General features: G+C 35.6%; 1 protein-coding gene across 8 annotated transcripts in view; it reads right to left on the bottom strand.

Moving 5' to 3' along the window:
* The window catches only part of enox2 (ecto-NOX disulfide-thiol exchanger 2), a 254,888-nt gene extending 236,145 nt beyond the window's left edge, over window positions 1–18,743 (bottom strand). For 2 of the 8 annotated variants that reach the window (XR_007924820.1, XR_007924819.1), the window contains exon 1: window positions 18,509–18,743. The gene's annotated coding sequence lies outside the window, so the exon portion shown is untranslated. The remainder of the gene's footprint in view (window positions 1–18,508) is intronic. The other 6 variants (XM_051859854.1, XM_051859852.1, XM_051859859.1 and 3 more) reach the window with 4 other exon arrangements.
* Window positions 18,744–19,832: the final 1,089 nt, after the last annotated feature.

Raw genomic sequence — 19,832 nt, 5'->3', positions numbered from 1 at the left:
TTATGACTTAAACCTAGAGCAATGATACACTGATATTTTATCTGTTTTAGATTTATGTAGCTTTGAAGCTTCAAAAAAAGACACAATCAAGGATATTAATTATAGAGCAGAAAAATGAAACACACCCATTTAGCTCATCAGTAAGCTTCCTTATAAGAAATAGTAATAACGATGCCAGAAGCCCACAGAGCTTGAACTCTTTCATTTGCCATTATACATAAAAAACAATGCCTAACTGGAATCTTTAAGCCTTAAAGTCCCCCTGAAATCAAAATTTAAGTTTTTTAGCTTTTAGTATGAATATGTTAGCCTTAAGGTTAATAAGCTGGTGTGTTCCAAAACAATGACAAAATTCGCATTTAGGAGATATAAACATTCAAATCTTACAGTCTCTCACTTCCGCTAAAATGGATCACGGATTTTCATGACATCACATCACACTTCAGTTTCTCGTCAAATCTTCGGTCCAATCAAATACTCTCTAGAGTCTGAAGTCCCGCCTCCTCCTACACTCTTACAGACGCTGAAGCCTCGGCTGAAATCAGTCATTTATTCACACATTTACTAGTTTCTACATGGTGAATGGCACATAGTGCATTATATAGAGAATATGGAACGATTCAGACAGTGTAAACATGCTTTCCTTTGACGCGAATGAAGTGCGTTTTCGCATTAGTGTCACATGAACCGCCGCAACGCGAGCAGCACAGTCTGCTCCGGTCCAGAGACTCGAGAGCGCAGAGCGGATCATATGCGCGAGTCGGCACAGACCACAAAAGGTATCGGACACATTTGAATTCTGCACAGAATGCTGTATATAAGCGATATAAAGGATATTATGAGGAGAAACAGTTAGAGATTAGAAGGAAACTAGAGTCTAACGGCTCTGGCCGAGCTGTAACATAAATAAAACACTACTGGCTTTTTAAAAAAAGGGGCGGGGCTGTTCGATATATTGCCCTGTCTTCCTGTTTCAGTTGAAATTACGTCAACACATTGAATAATGCTGCATGTTCCTACACTCTTCAGTGGGCCTTTAAAGACACAGAACTGTGCAGACAAGTTTTCTGGATCTTTCTCACTACGATGTGAACCACTGTTCTTCCATCTAACTAGGATCTGATCTGAAACAATATTTTCATAAAATACAGGAGAAACATGAGAATGAATAAAATTTTCAATTTTGTGTGAAGTATTCTTTTAATAACTTAGACTTTAGATGGAGCACAAATAATATGCTAGTCTCAGCCTCAAACTAAAGCCTCAGGCAGTTAAAAGTAAGGCTGCATTCATTTGATCAAAAAATACAGTGAAAATAGTAATATTGTGAAATATTATTACACTTTAAAAGCACAATATGTAATTTTTCGCCACTAGAGGTCGCTTATTCAAAACAAAGGCATAGCTTGATGATGCCTTGATTTTGCGGAGTCATGGGAGGTGTTGTCTTCATGTCTACAAACCAGTGGAAAATAATCCGACAGAAATCATATTCATGGATGAGCTAATGTATTAAAGATTTATTAACATTAAAAAACATGTTGGAGCGGAACGAGGCCGCTGAAGCGATTGCTAATGAGAGACGAGTGCGACACATGGATCAAGAGCAGCGGGACTTTTATTATGCCACAGTCGCCGCTTCCGCTTCTTCCAGTCAAGTGTTTATAGGGAGTAAACGTTCTGTTTTATCATATTAGATACATTTGAGTGTTGAAAGTTGTTATAATGCTACTCTGCGTTCGCTCTGCGGCTGCTATGGGACACTTGTTGCACACTGCAGTAAGATAGATCGATATTAGTCATGGTAAAACATGGTACTCGCGGGATTTAAACAATAAGACTTACTGTGTTGAGCTACATGACATGATTAGTTTTCTGTCGATGAATGTTTCCAAACAGTTGCTCACCTGTCTAATAAAACACATATTAAAGCGTCTTTGGTGTTTTCATGGTTTCTACAAAATAAAACCGGAAATCGAGGGTAACGTGGGTATGATGTCATTGATAGGCGACGCACGGACACGGTCCGTGTCCTGGTTAAAATTGCTTATTTCTCTGGATTTAAACATTTGGGATAATGTAAGTACACAAGTCAACAAAATATATAACATTGTTCTAGTCTAATCCAAATAATCTTACATAATGTGCCTTTAAAATAACCGTTTTCTATTTTAAAATTTATTCCTGTGATGTCAAAGCTGAATTTTCCTGATGTTATCAATAGTTGTGCTGCTTAATATTTTTGTGGAAACCTTGATACATATTTTTTCTCCCTCAGGATTTTTTTGATGAATAGAAACAGAAATCTTTTGCAACATTATGAATGTCTTTACTGTCATTTTTGAATGCATCCTTGAGGAATAAAAGTATTAATTTCTTTCCAAAAAATAAAAAATCTTACTGACCCTTAGACAATTGAAGGATAGTGTGTACTGAGCAAAAACACAATGAAAAAGAAAACACTGGGCAAAAAAAGGCAGGAGATTTCTGGCAGGACTCTAGACAAACTGGCAGGAGAGCCCTCTAAATCAGGTTTATGGATCAGAGATTTCAACAAATTCAGATGTCTTTTGTGCATAATGGTCTACAATCTGCTGTAGTTTCAAAGCAATTAAACACAGTCAAAGCAAAGTACATCTGAAATTTAGCTGACAGACAACACTTCAAACCAGAGCTATGCCACTTTATTCAATTATAGATTGACAATGAATGTGTCTATGCTCTACACAGTTCAAGTACTTTTAGGGTGTGTTCACACGTAGCAGGTATGACTGGATTAAAACGAACTCTGGTGAGATGGCTCTGTTAGTGCGGTTCATTTGAATAAGCGTGAATGCTGCAATCCGAACCCTGGAGCGAATCGAGACCTCCTCTCGGTCCCCTTGTTTGGTGCGCTCCAGGGTTCGGATTGAATCTGAATTGCTTCCAAAGAACTCTGGTGTGGTTTGACTGAAATATGAATGCAACACGGACCAAAGACATCTAAACGAACCAAAAACAGGACATGATCTCACCAGATGTGACCCTCAAAAGGACAAGCCTACCTGTTTTTTTTTTATCTTTAGGTTCGGTGTTAAAAATGACAGTGTGAACGCTAAGTGAATTAGGACTAAATGTATCATTTTCGTTTTTGGTCACTACTTCATCTATTATAATTTCTTTTGACAAAGAAACCCTCTTATTTAAAGAATAAACTATAATAGATAAGATCCTAAGTCAGGAGATGTTAGGCAGAAACATATGCACTTAAAGGACGTCATACAACAGGAACAGACAAAAACAAGTGCCCTAACAAAACAATTACAATGCGCCCAATTGCTCCAGAGTATTCGACCCAATCAACCTGGATAATCCACATCCTGAAACATATCAAACCAACTCAAGTTATCCGAGACACTAATATCTGAGAATAAAGATATAGGCCTGTGATTCAAATGACATTGTTAAAAATAGCAAAGGCACCCACACGTTGCATCTGCGTGAACTTCTCCTTCAGGCTTTGAAAGAAAAAGTCTTTAACGTTGCTATATTTATATCTCTCTAGGGATTGACAACAGTCACTCTCCTCACTCCCGTTTCATCCAAAAGAAAAAAAAGTTTACTCATGTTCAACTTTAAGAGGATCTGAAAGAGCGGTATACAGATGAGGGGGAACGATTAAACGTCTTTATCTGCACATGAACATATTTCCATAATGCCAATGCAAACAAATCAGAATGGCTTTATGCAAAAACCTCAGCATTGTTGAAGAGATTTATGCAGATTGACGCTTATTATTTCAAGTCTGTGAAATTGCGCCTTGATAAAAACAATATTTCATATAGTGTGATCTTCATGACATCTTATCAAGCATCTGAAACTTTACAAAAGATGTCTGAATGCCTACGAGATCAATTGCACGATTCAATTTCAGACGAGGATGAACTCTAATGAATTTCTTGAAGTGAATATAATGGCGCTACCTGACCACTCCGGCTTCCAGGTGTCGTGGCTAAATGACCGGTGTGAGAGTCATCGCTCTGTTGCTCAATCTTGCCGCCTCTGCAATAAACAGTGGGAGGCCAATTAGAGCACAGAGCTCTCGCTTGAGATGACAGGTGATTTTCTGAGACCCTGATAAGGATTATTGCGGATAATATATTATATAATGCATAAATTATCAGCCTCTCAAGTACAACTCTTGAGAGAAAAGAGATCCCTGATTAAAAAGCACGGCCTATATGTGTGTTGATGAGCTGCAGTGTCCAAATATTGAAATTCAATGAATATGATACTCTTATGAAATATCATTATTAGTGCTTGCCTAGGCAAGCATCACTATTCTCAAGTGTAATGCTCATATAGGGTCAATGGCATGACACTACTTTTTTCTGCATGCAATAATTTATTCAAAAATGCATTTAAAATGCAAGTCATACATGGGTCAATGACGTGACAGGTCATTTTTTTGTCCAAAGGCCTTAATAATAATAAAAAACGAAGATATGACATCCAAAATATTTAAGGTAGTACAACTAGATCTCTTTTATTGAATCCAAAAGGTTTTAATTATATTTTGCTACATATAAAGGTATTTTAAAGATTTTGAAGTGTCAAAAGGTCATTTGGTTTAACTGCCCATATAGCCATTTCATTTGTGATTAAAATATCTTAAAATGTAATAGATGTATATTTATATTTTATTCTGGCATGATTTTATAACACCATATATCACCATAGTGCAAAATGATATTAAAATTATGAGTAGAAGTCGTTGCTTTGTTATGAGAAATAATGTCCGGAAAAATTAATTTCATTGATATCATTCAGAGTAACCAATATAAAGGGACCATTTTGGATCAAGTCATGCGGTCAATATCATGTGACAGGATGTGACATCATTCAGACACCTGCAAAGGACCACATGGTCGTGAAGCAAAGTAACTAACTCTCTTTTAATTATTTGAAAAATTCATGTTTTCACTTGCTCATACGCATGTCCCGAAACATCAGGTCATTCGGTACAACCGCTATAAACATGGAAAATGTTGTAATATTTAAAAAACTTGTACTAAATATAAAATCTTTGATTGTCCTTTTGCTAGCTAGCTAGATATCAGCCTGTTAGCATTGTTTGAAAATATCGTCATTTGGTATAACCAAAAGTGTCATTCGGTAAAACCGAAATTTTGGTCCATCTTGTAAAAAATGACAAAAGCAGTGTAAACTGATTAATAAAGCCACATAATCTCATTGTTAACACTTAATAAAACTTCAAAATTAATTATATCTCCATAATTTTTTTTTTTTTTTTTAAATGTCATGTGGTGCGACTCCTCAAACTGCATAATATTTATGATTGAATAATTCACAATATTTTAAAATTAAACAATTAATTTTCGGAAAATACTGATTTAGATGTGTTATTACTTTTTACTTGGCGGTTACACCACATGTCATTTTTTTAAAAAGAGACGTTAGATCTGAACTTTTCAAGAAAATTGTATAAATGTTTTTCAAAACCATATGAAACTGTTATGAAAAGCAAACATTTATCAAAGGCAAAGATTGTTCTGATGGGCACATGAAGACCAAACAGCCTTATTGATCGGTGACGCTGACATCAATTCCCATCTACATCTCTCTTATTTTCTTACTGCCCTTGAGGGTCAACAACCTTCTGTGATGAGAGACACCACTGGCCCTTCTAGAAGATGAACAAATACAACAGCAGCCGAGACAGAAAATAAATGTCTGCTAAATGGGGCTATTGTTTCAAACATTATACCAATGTCTGCACAGGACAGTGAGTGTGGCCCAAGGCTTTCAAAACACGTTCCACTGAGGTCAGGGTATGATGTTTCTCAAGTCAGGCACTTCAACAGCAGTGAAAGCAGGAAAAAGCAATATCACAGGAACACCACCCCCTAAACACTAAAAACCCATGATTAACTAAGAAGACTGAGAATGAGATATAAATGTGCTTATTAATAATTAAAATGCATTACTTGGGAATATGGCTGCAAACAATTGAGAAAGAAAATGGATGCGTATCATTACATTGGATCAGTGCATTCGGTCTTAAAGTGACGGCAGCCTAATATTCCTGCTGCTGTCTTTGACAAACATGTATGATATCTCGAATTAGAGAGATGTGTTATTACTTTACCAGGCGATCTGACTTAAAGGTGCAGTAAGTGGTATTTGAACTACGCTGTTGAACATTGTTGATATTTGAAATCAACCCAAACAAACCCACCCCTCTCTTCATTGCTCCGCCTCCAAAACTCACACTCCAATACTAACCACCCTGCTCCGAGTCGGTCCCGAACCCCGGCCCGATCGCTGCTGGCATGCGAGGCGAATGCACTCCCAATGACGCTAAACACCTCATTCTCTAGCGGCCGTCAGTGCGCAGTGGTTTAAATGCATAACTCTCACTATCTGGTTGCTCTCACACACGCAATGCGAGTGGATGTCTGTTTATCACAGCTGACGCGTAACAAAATGCTTCACGAAAAATAAAGCGCAGTTGATGAACGAACGACAAGGAAGCACAAAAAATGAACATACAGTACACACGAGTAAATACAAAGTGTTTATTGTTAGTCGCCAACAGCACAGCAGCTCCAGACAATCAAAACCCAGTGTACTCACATGATAAGTGGGATCAAAGCAGTTTTCAGGCATTCCCTCTTCCCTCTCTCGAGCACTGGAAAGCTTTCCTAATATAAACCGGGTCCTAAAGCGCTTGCCCATGATAAACCTTCATTCCAGTGATTTTCTTTTGAGCTGTTTTGTATTGTGTCCCGTTTATTATTATTATTATTCTTATTATAATTTTCAAATCTCCCTCTTGCTCGTTTTCTCTCCTCAACCGCCATACGCCCCCTGATGTTGATTGGTTAGACGTTTGTTGTTGGACTCGGCCCGACTAACTTCCAAACAGTGGATTTGAAATATCACTGAGTCCCCCTTTAAAATTGTTGTCCATTAGATGTTAAAACGGACTGAACATCTTACCATTTAAAGGGGACCTATAATGCCCCTTTTCACAAGATATTAGAATATAAGTCTCTGGTGTCCCCAGAATGTGTCTGTGAAGTTTCAGCTCAAAATACCCCACAGATCATTTATTATAGCTTGTCAAATTTGCCCCTATTTGGGTGTGAGCAAAAACATGTCGTTTTTGTGTGTGTCCCTTTAAATGCAAATGAGCTGCTGCTCCCGGCCCCCTTTCCAGAAGAGGGCGGAGCTTTAACAGTTCGCACTTCGGTTGCTCAACAACAACAAAGCTGGAGAATCTCACGCAGGTAAAAATGACGTTTGTTAGTATTGCTTTTAAATGCTGTGAATGGTCTAATATTTTTTCCAAAAGTTACTGGGTTGTCCTTTTTCATGTTTTCTGGGTTGGCAGATGCACCGGGGACCCGATTATAGCACTTAAACATGGAAAAAGTCAGATTTTCATGATATGTCCCATTTAAATTGAAGGATGGACACAAAACACATCTAAAGACCACAATATTTGCACATTCAATCTGAGCACGAACAACCTTCCAACTGCATAGCAATACTCACAATAATAAAATAAAACAGCCCATGTTTTTTTATCCTTATCAGTAGCAGACACAACTGGAAAAAAGTCCCACTTCAGCAGAGTCAAGCTGTCCTTTAACAACATTTAAAAGATCAACAGTTTATATTATTCAAAATAGTGCACTTCTCAAACCACTGGAAGAAAACCTCTCATGGCACTGCTTTCATATGGATGAGATTAAGACTGAAATCCCTCGGCTCTGACACTCACTGGAGGTAATGGAAGTGACGTTGAAATCATCATGGGAGGAAAAAAAAATACAGCTTTAAAAAGAGGACAGGTCTGAGGGGGAAATACTCCTTAAAGTCTACCAACCACATACGTTTGTGACCGCATGAAATGTGTCCAAGTCTGCAGTAAGGACCTCATCACATTATTCCACCCACTGATTGGATTTTTTGGTCTGCTTGGACAGTCATATTCTCAAACTAAGGCCAGAAACACTCTGCACGAGCATACAAATGCAAATGCTTGGCCAACGCATTCATGAGCGAAATCTCATCGTACATACTAATGTTTGTTATTGCATGGAGTACAGTTCATGCCAAAAAACGTTGCTACAAAAGGATGCTACAATGTCAGGATTTGGTTCGATACATCATACTGATCTTATCGAACCAAAGCCAAAACAGAATTAAAAATATTGTTGTCAAAAATACTGACTTCGGTACTGAAAAAAACAAAAAAAAAAGTGACGATACCAGCATTTTCTCGTAGCATTTTGAGCACTGTTGAGAGGATTCTTCAACACCTCTGATTGGCCATTGTGTTCACAAGCTCAACAGATATGTCTATGATTGGCTACAATAAATTGATTTATTTTTAATTTATTAATAATAACTATTAAACATGAAGCTTAAATTTTGTGACCTTCTGTGTATACAATATTTAATGCGCCATTACTATATTTGACTAGGGCTGGGAGTTTTATTTTTTTATTCCAGAATCGATATTAATTCAAATTACCCACTTTTGTTCCAACATCAACAAATAGATTTAAACTGTTCCGAAAACGGTTCTGGTGGGATGTGTGGGAGAAGCGCTACATCTTTTAATAGCGATGTCTCACTTCATGAATATTATATAGTAATGAATGGACTGAAAAGCCCTCGCGCTACTCGCTTTGCATCAGATATCAATGCTGAGAGAGATAGAGAATAAGACAGTAGAGCTGCACGATTAACCTTTAAAAGATTGTGATCTCGAAACAAACACCCATGCTATCTTATTTCTAAATGACAACAATTCGTCTGTCTATTAAACTAAATCCAAATCATATCGCAACATTCAAATCTGTGTTGGCATTGCCTCTGATTCAGAGAGAACAGTTATTTCAACCTCATAGTATATTTCTGTGACACAATAGTTCAAATTATCATAGAAGTACTTGGATAAATGTTTATAGTTCAAATATAAACACTGATGTCTATGGTAGCGATCAAAATAGTTGTCATCTTTTGAAAACGGCACTTCAAATAACGTCTATATTGTTTACACTGTTTCACCACTAGGTGGCGACTGTTAAAAATGTGTGTGTCATTGAATAATTTATCCAAGAGAATGTAGTCCTGTAATGTATGATGCTTCTGAAATAAAACTCAAAGATGTGATGAATTGTTTTTGTAAATATGACTCATCTTATACATCATGTACTGTCTGTATAAGTGTATGATTCAACTTTTCCCCATGGTCTAGTGTTAAAAAAACAAAAAGCAAAATCACTATGGATGCACGACATATCGGCCACCATGTCTGTATTGGCCGCTATATGTTCATTTTTAATGTTATCGTTATCGGCCGGATAAGAAAATTTGGCCGGTATATTAAGGCTGATAAATAATGGATTATGTCCTTCAGCTGAGACACTTCATTATTCACTATGATGGTTTTGAATTGCTTGAAATATGATTGAAATCACTTCAAAAAGAGAAAAAAAAGGTTAAGTGCAACATGTACAGCGAAAGTCTGTCATATAAGCTACATAATATTATAATGAGAACATTATAATTGTGTGTTTGGGACATGGATTTAATGGTGAAACTTGTTTTTGTAATCAGGCTCTCAAATTATATAAAAATTATGATTTAGATTTATCGACCAATATATCAGTTATCAGCTTTCAAATATAAAGGATTATCGGTATCGGCCAAAATGTTCATATTGGTGCATCCCTAAAAACCACAATACATTGCAATATCGAATCGCAATACTTGTAGAATTGCAATTCTTACTTTTTTTTTTAAAATCGCAATACATATCGTATCGACACCAGAGTATTGTGATAGTATCCCAGCCCTACATTTTTTGTATTGCAATATACTGTGACGCATTATAGATACTTCCCTATTTGCTACTGTTTTGCAATTCACCACAGCTTGTCATTTGAAACGAGTTACATATTACTAAATTGCCCGCATCCTCTTTTAGCCAGTAATAAAGAGCAGGAGATGAAGGCTATTCAACCACTAACAGAGAAAGATCACAGGCCTCAGACTGACTTTCTGCCACAGCCATTACTTGTAGTAAGAATGCCGTTTCACCGTTAATCTTCCATCAGAGGAACGACGCGTCCCAGCAGACCTGCATTCATTGGCAGGCACCTGATTTTGCCAATATTTCTGAGACATCTTTTTAACATTTCCTCAAATTCTTCTTATGGATTTGCACTTTTTTTGGCAGTGGCAAAGACAGACAAATGCGACAATAAAGAAACTTTAGGAGGGGAAGAAACATTCATCAAAAAACTAGGCCAAATAAAATTGTGCAATATCTAGTTTTTCTCTAAATGAAGGTGTAATATAATATCCCGGCTCACAGCTGGGATAAATCCCTAAAACTCAACATTGCACAGATCAGTTGATTTGTTTAAGGAGTCTTGATTACACATGGACACTATGCATAATTTAATCATATCGGCAGTAAAAAGCAGCATCTTCAACCGTCTGGAACAAACTGTAATGTTTCAGTGTTTTACACTGCAATTTGCAATCCCCACTTGAAAACACAAATGCACAAACTAAGTGTTTTTTTTTTTTTTTTGGACTCAGCACAAATGCAACATCTGTGAGGTGTACTATTTCAAAAATATTATAATTAATAGCCCAGTAAGTAATTCCTTTTACCAATCACAAAAGGTCAATCCAGGATCAAGGTAAAACAAACACAGTAACAGCTGAATGTCTGTAGATTCATTGTGTTTAATGAGTCAGAGGGCCGGCCGAGTGTTTCCGCTGCAGTCTGCTCATAAATGTCTCATATTAGAGATATTTGCACAAGTGTCATCTCGGTAAAACCTCTGCTTTCATTAATATTCTCTGTCGCCTGACTGACATTTACACTGCAGCACTACAAAAGATCTTACATTGTCATTTTAATGTAAAATCTACTCTACAACATTTCAATATGTCAAAGGACACCTCTTCATTTTTGTTTTTAGCAGCACAACCAGTAACAGGGGGAATCTCACAAAACCTGTCAAGAACATTTTCAGCCCAGATTTTACCCCAAAATTCTTTAAGGGCCATTGAGTTTTTATATTTCACTTCATTGATTTTATTTATTTACATAGATGTATTTTAGGGTTACACGACATTTTAATTTTCTGCAATATATATTGCGATACAAAAACAATTAACCAGATGACTTACATAGCTCTATTTGGAAAGAATTAATTAATGAAAAGAATTAAAAAATTAACATTATTGGCACAGACAGCAGCAGGAATATTAGGCTGCTGTCACTTTAAGACCGAATGCACTGATCCAATATAATGATACGCATCCATTTTCTTTCTCAACTGTTTACATTCATGTAAACGACTGTGTTTATGAGGATACTCGCAGAGACAGGCAATTTAAAGGAGACCTATAATGCCCCTTTTAGAAGATATAAGTCTCTGGTGTCCCCAGAATGTGTCTGTGAAGTTTCAGCTCAAAATACCCCACAGATCATTTATTATAGCTTGTCAAATTTGCCCCTGTTTGGGTGTGAGCAAAAACATGCCTTTTTTGTGTGTGTCCCTTTAAATGCAAATGAGCTGCTGCTCCCGGCCCCCTTTCCAGAAGAGGGCGGAGCTTTAACGGCTCGCACTTCGGTTGCTCAACAACAACAAAGCTGGAGAATCTCACGCAGCCAAAATGAGGATTGTCAGTAACGGTGTTCAGCCTTACATTGTTCAAACCGGAGTCGACACTGATGGAGAGACTCAGGAAGAAGTTACAACTTTTAGATGTTTCTGAATGGTTAGTGGATAAATTTATGTAGCTGCTGTGGAGTTGATTCAACTCATCGACTAGCATGTGCCGTCATGTTAATCTTTTGAATTGAACTGACCCTCGTTTGTGAAGCAGTCCGGCGTAAAATGACGGCATGATAACAACACTCTACTACAACAACTCTTCCTCTTCTCTAAAGCAGACCAACATGGCCACACCCCCTTTGTTGTGTATTCTCAGGGGCGGGGTTTATGTAAATTTTAGGAAGAAGCTCATTGTAGTCCCTACCAGCCGTTTGTTGTAGTCCTTACACAGAAATTATCTACCTTTGCATTGAACTTTGAGCGTTGGTACTTTGCAGATGTTGTTTATGCTCAAACAGCAACATTACACACTAACTACAGTTAAAAAAGTGAAATCATAATCAACCACCCCTTTAACATAATTTTGCGTGTATGTGTCAAGAACAAATAGATGAGGAAGAGAACAGAATGGAGTTCTCTTTTGCGTCTTTTTGCACTCGAATGGTTTAAAAATTGCTTGAATGTTTAAACTGATGAAGCCAAATTAATGATCTGATGAATCCAAATAAAGACATTTGACTGAATTTCTCTATGATCTTTACCACTGCCGCTGTCAAAAAACACTGCCAGACTTTATCAATTAAGAGAAGTAAACACTTACTTCTTGAAATGTCATTTGCTTTTTTTGCATATGCTTTATTTCTGTTACTTAGCAGCAGATCACTGTTCATGTCTTCTCTCCATCTGACAATTATTTTGAGACTCTTCAAAGTTTTTTTTCAGGCATGTAAGCTCATTTCAGACTTGCTTTTCTTGAGTTTCTGTAACTACCTACATTCGATATTTTCTCCTATATTTGTCTGAATTCTGTCTGTGATTTACTCTGGTAAATATACTTGATCTAAATGGTCATTCATTTAAAAAAACAAAACTTTCTGACATGTTTTGCTTGAAAAGTCATCTTTCTTACAATAAATGCCACTTTCTTCAAAATGGCTTAAAATGACCCAATACTTTTTGGGGCCCATTTAATTTTACTTATCTGAATTCAAATATATACTATTAGACTGAATCCATCTATAAACCCAAATTATAATTTGTACAAATGGAAAATAATTTTTTATTGTTTTGGAATCTAATGCATGCTTTCATGCTGCTTTCAAAGCCCCGAAAATATCTTGACAACTCATTAGTGATTCCATCCAGCAATCAAGTCTATTCTGTCTTAAAATGTTAAAATTAAGCTGTCAAAATGGTTCCCTATGTAAAAGCTTCTTCAGTGAAATGAGGAACAGCAAATTCATACAATGAATTTGTCAGTGACAGAAGGCTTTTAGTATTAAGCGCACACACACACCTTCCACTCAATGACCAACCATGGTTCATTGATTATCTTATCAGAGGAATGTCAAAAGGGAAACGCTCGCTCATTTCTATTTTTGTGAGGAGAGAGAGAAGCGAGCTGTGTGACAGTGTATTTCTGCTTGAAAGAATATTCAAATGACACCTGCTATCTCTCAACAACGCAATACAACATAAACCAACAAAAATATAAAAGCCACACAAGTTCTGCCCTTGACTAACCAGTGCATCCTTCATGCTCGAACCTTTGAGCTGTGTGAATGTCCTCCATTAAAAGACAAGCATGTGTGCGTTTAGAAGGTTATGATGAGAAATTTACCTTTTCTTTCAATACAGCCTTCTGCCAGACTCAAAGTGCAAAGATTACTGGATCCTGCACACTTTTCAGTCCATGTTTTGTTTCCTGTAAAAATGTTGTTGCTCTGAATCATACATATTTGCCGTCTTTGAACGTAAACACTTATGAATAGTCCCTATAAGCTGGTAAATGTGAAATAAATCCCTTTATGTGACTGGTATCCAAACCCTCTCACCATTAAACATCTCTGTGAATGCTATAAGGCAGGATAAAACGATACACAAAGATATTTTTAAAAGCCTGCAGTAATTTCCTCTTGAACAGCCGAAAATCAAACAAGAATAAGGAAATAAACACATTCACTGCTGATCCCCCATTTCCTTTAGTCAAAGACTAGGCAGGATCTAAGCCAGGATTTCATCTAAGTCCTCGCCGCACAGAGTAAGCAGCAGTGTTAAGAACAGCAAATCGAGGTCTACAAGAACAGACTACAGTGCAACACAAAACTGAGACCCACAGACAGACTGCTCGCTCTACACTTCAGCCGGAGGAATACAATGTCTTCAACACAACTGATAAACCTTATATGAAGTGAAGCCTGAGCGGTTCAGTATTTGTGTGGAGAAGGGCACAAATCCATCTCAGACCAGAAATATGAAACGGTAACGAAACTTGAAGGATAAGAGGGGAATAAAGATGCTGGGATAAAACAAAAGTCGCCTTAGAAACTTGGGATGAAGAAAGGAATAGTTCTTTCTAAATAATTTTTTTCTATGCAATAACAATGTATAAAGCTTTCAAGCTTCGAAAAGGATGGAGAATAAGGTTTTTAAAAGTGTAAAAAAAAAAAAAAAAAAAACATAATGGAGATTTAATTAATTTTGAAGTTTTATTATTTTATTATTATTATTATTATTACGTGGTTTTTATAATCAATTAACACTGCTTTTGTCATTTTTTACAAGATTTGGTGACAAAATTTGTCACCAAAAAAGTAATTCGGTTTAACCAAAATTTCGGTTTTACCGAATGACGATATTTTCAACAGGCTGTGCATTAAAAAAAAAAAAAAAAAAAAAAAAAAATGCAGCCTTTGTGATTTCATAATTGCACTAAGAATTGCGTATAAGCGATAATCGTGTTTAAGTTCAATGTTATTTTTCGTATCGTGCGATAAATCGTGCAGCCCTATCTTCCATGTTTTATAGCGGTTGTACCAAATAACCGGATGTTTCATGCGTATGAGCAAGTGAAAACATTAATTTTTCAAATAGTTAAGAGAGAGTTAGTTACTTTGCTTCACGACCATGTGATCCTTTGCAGGTGTCTGAATGATGTCACATCCTGTCACATGATATTGACCGCATGACTTGATCCACAATGGTCTCTTTATATTGGTTACTCCGAATGACATCAGTGAAATTCATTTTTCCGGACATTATTTTTCATAACAAAGCGACGACTTCTACACATAATTTGAATATCATTTTGCACTATGTTGATATATGATGTTATAAAATCATGCCAGAATAAAAAATATATACATTTATTACATTTTAAGATATTTTAATCACAAATGAAATGGCTGTATTGGCGTTTGGACGGTTAAACCAAATGACCTTTTGACACTTCAAAATCTTTAAAATACCTTTATATGTAGCAAAATATAATTAAAACCTTTTGGATTCAATAAAAGAGATCTAGTTGTACTACCTTACATACTTTGTATGTCTTATCGTATGTTTTTTATTATTATTAAGGCCTTTGAACAAAGTGCAAAAAGCACTTCTTGTGTATTTTGCCTCAAGTTTGCATGCGTGTAACTCAAGAAGTATTAAAGATATCTTAATATCCTTTTAGATTCTGGTTCTTAACCAACTTTCCTTTTGGCATCTTCATTTTAAAGGCCCTCGATCGTTCAGTCCCAGAGATATGGAGATCTTAATGTGGCTCCATGAGTAAACTTGTACACATTTTCAGTGGTCAAAAACCAAATGTGGGTCACTTTGCATAAAGCTGACGCTGTTTTCTTTTAAAGAAGAATATTTGAAGAACAAATAATGTTGAAACTAGAAATGCATCAATTGCATAGATCATAAATATTCCTTTTCCAAAGTTTGCTTCAAACTAAAAACTTCAAACTAAATTTCAGCGTTTATCATAAGAAATGACTCACAAGTGCACAAGTTATATGGACCATATTAATGATACTTTTCTGATCTTTTTTGAAACTTGAAATGGCACAAGTACACTACTTAAAGTTTCAAAATTATGATTTAAAAAGTCTGCATTTTGAGATATCTATACCATTAAACAGATAGAAAAATAACTGGATGAAAGAATGACAGAAGCGCAAAATGTCCATTTGAACACACTCCTAAATCAATATTTAGAGAGATCGCACTCAGTTGTGTTTTGCACAACATTGGAATTACCTATCTGAGCATTTGTGAGTCTCAAAAACCCAAACTTTGATAAGTTTACAAGTAAATGGCCACTCATCAGCGTATTGACAACAGGCCCTATATCTGTCATCCACTGATACCAGCCAGTGGTTGTGCATATCTCTTGTGTTGCTAGGATACAAAGCTTTTCATGTGATTGGTGCAGTCCTGACACTCACACGCTTTGCGCCATTCCACATGGTCCGCACTCTAAAAATACTTAAAACCTACAATACAGAAGCAGAGCACAGAGAAAAACAAGACAGGGACCGATTAAATCATTACACTACCAAGAGCCCATTTCTACAAGCACACCTGGTGTGAATATTAAGCCGGTCATAAAGCTTATTTAACAACAGTTTAAATGCATCACATCACTTTGCTGTAAACATCTTAATGTTTATCTGTCAGCAGTCATACAGCACAATTCAACTAATTATTTAGAATTACTTTTTAATACTCATCGAGCAGTGAGACTAAATCAAGTAAATTAGCCGAGGAAAATCTGACAAATATGAAGCATTTTGACAATGAACAGTGCAAACTTAATACTGTAGATGTGCTGTAATATTTCAGCTTAGTTTAAAACTGATATAAAACTTGTGGTAACATTAATGTGAAACCTGGCAGTTTCTCCATTAAAACTTTTTTTTTTTTTTTAATACAATGAGTATTTTTTGGAAAGTTTAAATAACTGAAAAGAGCAAAACCCATAATGTCAGAGAGAGAGAAAAAAATAGGAATAAATGACACAAATAATAGAGAAATAAAAGTTTAAACAATACATGCATTTTTTACGCCATCTCATGCATATGACATCGTACATTTAATAAACATAAACAATAATCACAGGATGTTTATTGTATTTGCATGTGTGCCAGTTCAGTTAATAAAAGTCATATAAGTAAATATTATACATAAATATAAGATGTAATTAAGATTATTCAATAAACTCTTTTCAAATGTCCGGGTTTCTCGAAGCGGAAGTCGTCATAGTTGGGTAAAATTCTATGGCGGTGAATGAGAGAATACATTAAATATATTTTTATATCCACATTTTCTCAAATAGGAAAAGAAAAACTCAGCAACAATGTTTTCACAGCTTTCAAAAATAGGGGAAAAAACAGCGAGATTGATAACGGCAGTCAGAAGAGAGAAAGATGTCAACTTTACTGTCACTCCCACAGCAGCAGTGTTAACTAGTTTTTTTTGTAATTTGATGAAAATGTAATACAATAATAAGTATAGTGTTATAAATGTACATACATTTTTTTTTTTTTTTAAATGAAAATATAAAAAACTTCGTAAGATTTACGATGCTGATGACCGTTAAAACGCGTCATCACAGTCTGTGAAAAGGGTCCATTATTATTTTTAATTAAAAAAAAATATTGAATATTATTAACAATTGATATAACTCCTGGCGAAAAAATAAGTGTTTTAATAATAATAAAAAATATATATATATTTTCGTCTATATCCGTGTGTTGATGTAACGAAGCTTGGTTCTCAACTCATCACTAGTCAAACACCTTATACTTTAAAATAATACATAAAATTTATCCAACAAACCATTTCCTAAAAAGATATAAAAATGATCTTTCTGAATCTTGTGTATTCTGTCAAATGGATACTGAAACTATTTTACATCTTTTTTTTGATTGTATGTATGTTAAATTCTTTTGGATTGATGTGGAATATTTATTTAATATGTTAAGTGGAATCCAAATTAATATAGAGAAAAGAGATGTTATTTTTTATTATGACAAAAAAGGTATAGATAAGAGTCATGTGTTTATGTTAAATCTTATAATATTACTTGGTAAATTTCATATACACAAATGTAAATGGTCTGAAAGGATACCTAATATCACCCATTTCAAGGCTGACATGAAGATTTATTTTGAAACATTACAAGGACTGTCAAACCGCAAAGCAATCAGAACTATAAACATTTACAAAGACTTAAATTCCTCTTCTTTAATTTAAATATACATGTATACCCTTAAAAAAAAAAAAAACTAGTCAAACACCTGTATCGGTTACTGAACGAATCAATCACGACCGAGTCGTTTTCATTCAAAAGATCCGATTCAAATGAACGATTCGTTTCATGAATCGGACATCGCGACACAATCAATCACACTGATGTGTGCTGGTGACGCAACAGCCGGGAGGCGTAAAACTGTTTAGCATGACACACTGTTGTTATCATTCATGGTTACACCAAAATATAATAATTATTACAATACAGAAAACTATATTTTTAGTAACAGTGGCGATTAACACAAAGTTACCACAGTCTTACTATAGTATTGTTTGTAACAGAACGATTAAACTCCCCAAAAACATTAAGACGCGGTCCAAATTACCTACATAAAAGTACACTTTATTCATTCGTTTCATTAAACATAACAGCACGAGACATGTTAAAAGTGTTTTAAAGCGCAGTGCGGCGCGTGGAGTGATGCGCGCGCTCGTTGCGCTTGAAATAACATGCCAAAGCATAAACTTGCGGTTCGTTCCTGCATTCGTGTTGCAGTGCGCGAGAATCATCTCCATGGATATAAGTTTATACGCGCGCTCACCTCAGATTAGGAGCGAGGAAGTGTCCAGCCCCACCGCCGCGAACATAAACACTGTCCAAAGCTGGAGACAATCTCCGGTGCTTGTCTGGAGAACTATGCTGGGTTTGTGTCGGTATATGTTGACGTTCCGATGCATGCACTGCTGGATATATGCTGGGCTCCAGTTGGTAACTAGAAAAGCCAGTGAGCAGCATCGGTGCTGTCAGACTCAGAGCGGAGGTAAACACTAGGCATTATGGGAATCTGGAGGAGCAACGTGCTGTATGCGCGCGGGGTAGAACACAGCGACATCTACAGGGCGCAGTGATGTTTGATGTGGACACTAACAAAAAGTACTATCTTGGCACTCGTGTTTTTTTATTACTATAGTAATAATGCTATGGTATTCCATAAAATACTGGAGTTTTAATATAGTACCAGTTTTTTAATGTTTTTCTTAAGAAGTCTCTTCTGCTCACCAAAGTTGCATTTATTTGATCAAAAATACAGAAAAATGTAATATTATGTAACATTATTACATTTAAAATAACTCTTTCTATGTAAATATATGTTAATATGTAATTTATTCCTGATTAAAGCTGCATTTTAATCACCATTACTCCAATCAGTGTTCTTCAGAAATCATTCTAAGATCATTTCTTATTATTGAAAACAGTTGCTGTTTTTGTTTGTTTGTTTGTTTGTCTTAAGCAGTAAATCATCATATCAGAATGACTGAAGACTGGAGTAATGATGCTGAAAATTCAGCTTTGATCACAGGAATAAATTACATTTTACCATATATTCACATAGAAAACAGTTATTTTAAATAGTAATAATATTTCACAATTTTCCAGTTTTTACTGTATTTTTGATCAAATAAATGCAGCTTTGGTGAGCAGAAGATCATTCATTTATATCTATATAAACGATTACATTTACAGTTTAAGAAATGTACTGTATGTGTTTGTTTTGGAATGTTGTTATAGATCACAAAAGGAGACTGTACCCTGAGCATCCCAGTAATGATATAATAAGACAAGTACTGAATCAATTTTGTCTTTGTGTGCTCTTTTCTAATGAAAAACTTTTGTCCTTGGTGAAGGCTTACTGTTCGACAAATCACTTTAGAGTTTGATTGATGTAATTAGTTTCTATTGTCAGCTGAGCATCTGTGATTTCATGTAATTATCCATAAATGCGTTTAGATTGCTCTAACTCTTTAACCTGAAAAAGAAACTTGCACAGAAGGTTTTGTTTCTTCAGCAAGAATGTCTGTTACATTAAATCAATATTAAGATAATTACATATGCTATTTAAAGAAAAGATGATTCTTGTGTTGTAG

The sequence above is a fragment of the Ctenopharyngodon idella genome, chromosome 14, assembly GCF_019924925.1.
Source record: "Ctenopharyngodon idella isolate HZGC_01 chromosome 14, HZGC01, whole genome shotgun sequence".
In the NCBI taxonomy this organism is placed as follows: Eukaryota; Metazoa; Chordata; class Actinopteri; order Cypriniformes; family Xenocyprididae; genus Ctenopharyngodon; species Ctenopharyngodon idella.
Note: the sequence above shows the minus strand (reverse complement) of the source record. Positions and strands in the feature narration are given on the sequence as shown.